At 33.6% G+C, this 5,000-nt stretch overlaps 1 long non-coding RNA gene and 1 pseudogene across 1 annotated transcript in view; one reads left to right on the top strand and one right to left on the bottom strand.

Moving 5' to 3' along the window:
* The window catches only part of LOC137629793 (uncharacterized), a 117,413-nt gene that overhangs the window by 67,174 nt on the left and 45,239 nt on the right, over nt 1-5,000 (bottom strand). The window lies entirely within an intron of this gene.
* The window catches only part of LOC137629386 (heparan sulfate 2-O-sulfotransferase 1-like), a 12,920-nt pseudogene continuing 8,316 nt past the window's right edge, over nt 397-5,000 (top strand).

Genomic DNA, 5,000 nt, shown 5'->3' on the forward strand with positions numbered 1-5,000 from the left:
TGTCCGTACCACAATAAGATATTTATAGATCTGTTGTGTTTTCACGTAACTCTCTCTCTCTCTCTCTCTCTCTCTCTCTCTCTCCTCTCTCTCTCTCTCTCTCTCATCGATCCATCGAGGGTAGGTAAGCACGCGATTTTCATGGCGAAATGAGTTCGTGCAAAAGATGTCGGTGTTGTGGTTTGGAAGCTGAATTCAAAACACGAAAGATTGAGGTTAGTGTAGATTATATGCTAGGGAGAGAGAGAGAGAGAGAGAGAGAGAGAGAGAGAGAGAGAATGTGGTTATTCATGTAATTTCATATTCCTACATTATTATTTATCTATTCTATGTTATTTACCAAGAATTTAAACTTCAACGTCATCTTACGCTTTATACTCCATTTTACAGAAGTTATTCCAAGAGCCAAGAAATATCCAATGATCGTGGGATCTCTGCGAAATCACTATCACGGATCGCGACACGTCGCAGACTGGTCGCGACAGATCGCCGACTGGTCGGCGACTTCGAAACCATCCAGTTTCACCGAAAGCCCTCTGGAGTCATCCACAAGCGACTGGAATCCCTTGCAGGAGTCTATAAAGCAGTTCAAGAAGTTCATAGACCTACCCAAATCGTTCGGGAACTTCATAGGCTCTTCCGCGTGGAATAAAACTAGGCCTCTAATACCTAAGAGGGTCAGATGGACCATAGACGAATTAAAGTCTTTTCCTCCAGTCAGTATATCGATGCAGGTCAGCGGAGATGACGAAGACTACGCCTTCAGCAGTGTCGACGAGGACGTCGACAAATTCGACATTCAGCCCACAGCTACTAATGTCACGCCGAAAAATGCGAGACTCGTGATCTATAATAGAGTTCCAAAATGCGGTTCAACTACCTTCAATTCTATCATTGACAGGTTTGGTATTGGGTGGTTACGTCGTATTCAAATTGATTTAATTGATTTCATGACAAGGTTATGATGGGTATTGATTTATGTATGTATGTGTATATATATATATATATATATATATATATATATATATACATATATATATATATATATATATATATATGTATATATATATATATATATATATATATATATATATATATACATACAAATATATATATATATGAGTAGAAATCACGAAAGCGGACACGTGATGAGCATGAAACATGTATTATAAACACGAAAGAAAATATTTTCTTTCGTTATTACTTTCGTGCCTATATATATATATATATATATATATATATATATATATATATATACATATATATATAAATATATAAATATATATATATATATATATATATATATATAAATATATATATATATATATATATATATATATATATATATATATATACATATATATACTGTATATATATATATATATATATATATATATATATATATATATATATATATATATGTATATATATATATATATATATACAGTATATATATATATATATATATATATATATATATATATATAATATATAAGTTTACAAGCTATGAATGTAAAATGAATTAATTCAATAATTCAAAATATGCGTTTTCCATTAAATGATATACAATATGCCATTTTCCCTCTACAACTTCAAACAAAATAACTTGAAGTAAATGATCATATCGAATATGATTGAAAATAAACTATTGAAAATGATAATTCACTATAAAATCGATTCTTAAAATATAAAAATAAAACACTGAAGAATGTGCAATTAGTTGAACGAATAACTAACTTAACCTAACCTAACCTCACCTAGCCTGACCTAGCCTTACCTAACCTATACTCAAATTTTTTTAATGAGGCGCATTTGCACCGACTCGCAGGGGTGCCCTTTTAGCTCAGAAAAGTTTCCTACTGGCTGATTAGATGGACAAGATAATTCTAACCAATCAGCTAGCAGGAGACCTTTTTGAGCTAAAAGGGCTCCCCTGTGAGGCAGTGCACATGCCCTGCCTCGCGAGGGTGCCCTTTTAGCTCGGAAAAGTTTCCTGATCACTGATTCGTTGGACAAGATAGTTCTAACCAATCAGCTAGCAGGAAACTTTTTCGAGCTAAAAGGGCACCCCTCCGAGCATTTGCACTGACTCACAGAGGTGCCATTTTAGCTCGGATAAGTTTCCTGATCACTGATTCATTGGACAAGATAGTTCTAACCAATCAGATAGCAGGAAACTTTTCAGAGCTAAAAGGGCTCCGCGGCCAGGCAGTGTCGCAGGGGTGCCCTTTTAGCTCGGAAAATTTCCTGCTAGCTGACTGGCTGGACAAGATAACTCTAACCAATCAGCTAGCAGGAAATTTTTCTGAGCTAAAAGGGCACCCCTGTGAGGTAGTGCAAATGTGCCGCCTCGCAGCAGTGCCCTTTTAGCTCGGAAAAGTTTCCTGCTAGCCGATTAGTTGGACAAGATAATTCAAACTAATCAGCTAGCAGGATGCTTTTCCAAGCTAAAAGGGCACCCCTGTGAGGCAGTGCAAATGTGCCATTTCCACCGACTCACAAGAGTGCCCTTTTAGCTCGGAAAAGTTTCCTGCTAGCTGATTAGTTGGACAAGATAATTCCAACCAATCAGCTAGCTGGAAACTTTTCAGAGCTAAAAGGGCACTGCTACGAAGCAGTATAAATGCGCCTCATTTAAAAAAAATGACTATACAGTAGTTCGTTGTTTACAGACTATGCAAGATCAACTTCTTTCGCTGCGAACATTCGTCTGTTACGACAAGCACTGGATTGACACTTCAAGCAGACGAATGTTAATCCATCGTGTCATGTACAGTCACAGGATGATCAGGTCCAAGATATTTGAACGACATATATACTTCTTCAATGTTACAAGGTAATGTTATGAGATCAAACTTTGTTTTATAAGAGTTAATGAAGGTTAATACCAATTTACAAATTGCCTAGAAATTATCACTGACAATCAGAATTTATTAATACCAATATATTATGTATCCCTAGAAATTATCACTGATATTAACCAGTATTTATCATTAACAATGTATTACATATATACTTCTTTAATGTTACAAGGTAATGTTATGAGATCAAACCTTATTTCATAAGGGTTAATGAAGGTTAGCACCAATTTATCATTTACCTAGAAATTATCAATGACATTAACCAGTATTTATTAATACCATTATATTATGTATCCCTAGAAATGATCACTGATATTAACCAGTATTTATCAATAACAATGTATTATGTATCCTTAGAATTTATCCGATATCAACTAGTATTTATTAACACCAATACATTATGAATCCTTAGAATTTATCACTGACAATTAATCAGTATTTATCAACACCAATGTATTATGTATCCCTAGAAATTATCACTGATATTAACCAATATTTATTAATACCAATACATTATATATCCTTAAAATTTATCACTGATATTAACCAGTATTTATCAATACCAATGTATTACGTATCCCTAGAAATTATCACTGATATTAACCAATATTTATTAATACCAATACATTATATATCCCTAAAATTTATCACTGATATTAACCAGTATTTATCAATACCAATGTATTATGTATCCCTAGAAGTTATCACTGATATTAACCAATATTTATTAATACCAATACATTATATATCCCTAAAATTTATCACTGATATTAACCAGTATTTATCAATACCAATGTATTATGTATCCCTAGAAGTTATCACTGATATTAACCAGAATTTATCAACACTAATGTATTATGTATCCCTTGAATTTATCACCGGCAATAAGCAGTATTTATTACTACCAATATATTATGTATCCTTAGAATTTATCACTGATATCAACCTTTATTTTATTAATCCCAATGTATTGTGCACCCTTAGAATTTGTTACTGACAATGACCAGTATTTATTAACACCAATGTACTGACAATGCATTATGTATCCCCAGAATTTATCACTGATATCAACCGATATTTATCAGTACAAACGTATTATGCATCCCTAGGATTTATCACTGATATCAACCGGTATTTATCAGTATAAATGTATAATGCATCCCTAGAATTTATCACTGACACTAACCAGTATTTATTCCTACCACGCGGTGTTAGCCTACACTGTAAAAAAAAAAAAAAAAAAAAAAAAAAAAAAAAAATATTCCCCACTCATCTACACAAAATAGGCAAATATCTTAATACATTCCATACAAAGGTCCATATTGCCAAATTGCAACACGCTAACCATTATCAACAAAATCCAACTATACACACAGACTGGGCTTACCACGAGCAGCCTGGATCAACTTGGTGAGAGAGCCCGTGTCGAGGTACATAAGTAACTTCTATTACATAAGAAAGAGATCCAGGTGGAGTAAGACTAAGTAAGCATTGTAACACTTGCACACAAGTTGGCGTTAATTCAAAACTTTCTGATGAATATAGCACACCATACACCTTTGCTTGAGAGCTACACGACTCCGCATTTTTTTTGCACACCTTAAACTGTTTGTTTTCTTTTAGTTTTTTTATGCTTCAAAACAAATATCCTCTTCTTCAATTTGTGGTTGGGTGAGATGGACCAAGGCTAGAGATTGCAAGGTTTAGAACTCTGCTTACAAGCACAAGTTAAACTGTTGGTTTTCTTAAAGTTTTATGATTCTTTATCATCCTCTTCTTCAATCTGCGATTAGGAGAGATGGACCAAGACTTGAGATGCCAGTTTAGATAAGCAAGAAATATCAAGAACCTATTTTACGGTTATATTTCACAATCTGTTTTGCCATATGCCTACTCCAATTAGGCCTATACTCTTCCTGGAACACTGGAAATATGTCATATCTCTTGCTACGTTTTTGTGATAGTTGTTTTTTTCAATAATAAATAATTTCTGGCCTATACTCTTCCTGGAACACTGGAAATATGTCTTATCTATTGCTACGTATTTCTGATAGTTTATATTTTCCAATAATAAATATTTCCTGGCCTATACTCTTCCTGGAACACCGGAAATATGTCTTATCTATTGCTACGTATTTT

This window comes from Palaemon carinicauda, chromosome 37 (genome assembly GCF_036898095.1).
Source record: "Palaemon carinicauda isolate YSFRI2023 chromosome 37, ASM3689809v2, whole genome shotgun sequence".
NCBI lineage: Eukaryota > Metazoa > Arthropoda > Malacostraca > Decapoda > Palaemonidae > Palaemon > Palaemon carinicauda.